This window comes from Brassica oleracea, chromosome C9 (genome assembly GCF_000695525.1).
Source record: "Brassica oleracea var. oleracea cultivar TO1000 chromosome C9, BOL, whole genome shotgun sequence".
Taxonomy (NCBI): domain Eukaryota; kingdom Viridiplantae; phylum Streptophyta; class Magnoliopsida; order Brassicales; family Brassicaceae; genus Brassica; species Brassica oleracea.
The window spans coordinates 47,420,724-47,422,416 of NC_027756.1; positions in this window are offsets into that span (position 1 = coordinate 47,420,724).

Genomic DNA, 1,693 nt, shown 5'->3' on the forward strand with positions numbered 1-1,693 from the left:
GACTTTTACGGGATCTTGTAGGAGATTATTGAAGTGGAATTTCCGGGGTTATTGAAGCTAAAATGCGTCCTCTTCAAATGTGAATGGTTCGATCCTGTTGTGAACCGAGGGATTCGGTATAACAAATTTGGTGTTGTGGATGTCAATTTTGGGAGAAGATACAACAAATTTGAGCCTTTCATTTTAGCTTCACAAGCCGAGCAAGTAAGCTTCCTTCCTTATCCTCGGCTTCGAACTTCCGGGATAAACTGGTTAGCTGCTATCAAAATTACACCTCGTGGACGCATTGTCGCTGGAGAAGAACCGCCCTTGCAAGAAGAAGACGCTATCAATGAAGTTGAGGTACCAGAACAACCAACTGATGAAATCCTTTTGATCGACCCGCAAAACTTTCAATATGAAGATATTCCCGAAGATGCGACAGATGAAGCACGTGAAGACGAGTTCGAGAGAAGCGACGATGATGATTGTAATGATAGTGATGAGAACGAAAACGATTTAGAGTGATGTAATATTGATGAGAACGAAAATGATTTAGAGTGATGTAATATTGATGAGAACGAAAATGATTTAGAGTGATGTAATATTGATGAGAACGAAAATGATTTAGAGTGATGTAATATTGATGAGAACGAAAATGATTTAGAGTGATGTAATATTGATGAGAACGAAAATGATTTAGAGTGATGTAATATTGATGAGAACGAAAATGATTTAGAGTGATGTAATATTGATGAGAACGAAAATGATTTAGAGTGATGTAATATTGATGAGAACGAAAATGATTTAGAGTGATGTAATATTGATGAGAACGAAAATGATTTAGAGTGATGTAATATTGATGAGAACGAAAATGATTTAGAGTGATGTAATATTGATGAGAACGAAAATGATTTAGAGTGATGTAATATTGATGAGAACGAAAATGATTTAGAGTGATGTAATATTGATGAGAACGAAAACGATTTAGAGTGATGTAATATATGTAACAAATGTTATATTTATCTATTGTAACGCATGTTTACAGAAATATTGTTTTTTTACCATCCTAATGTATGTGTAACAAATGTTGTTTTATATAATATGTATTTCTTTAGTTTTTAAAAAATTATTTGGAGTTTTAGGGTTTTAGAGTTTAAGTTGGAGAAAGAGCACAAAGTAGTAGAGAAGAGATATGATGTTAGATGATATGTGACTTTGGGGTTTAGGGATTTCATTCTCGGTGTTTAGGGTTAAGCGTTGTAAAATCATCTTAAATGGTTATCTATTACACGTAATTTCGTCGTAAATGGAAAAACGCGGGCCTGGTAACTTCGTCGTAAACGCGGGCCTCGTAAATTCGTCGAAAACCGACGTTTCGACGTAATTTCGTCGTAAATCGAAAAACGCGGGCCTGGTAACTTCGTCGTAATATATATTGAGACGCCGAGACGAGGCTGCCTCGTTCATTCCTCCCAAACTCCTCTCCTCTCCCTCTAAGGTACACTCTCTTTCCTCCTTTTTTTTTTAAGTTAGTTTAGGTTATTAATTAGTTAGGTAATTAATTTAGGTGATTAGTTAGATAATTAGTTTAGGTGAATAGTTAGATGACGGAATACTATAGTTTAGGTGATTAGTTAGGTAACGGAATAATTTTTTAATTATGTCGTCATAATTGATTAAATTTATTTAAATTTTTTTTAGATGGCTCCTA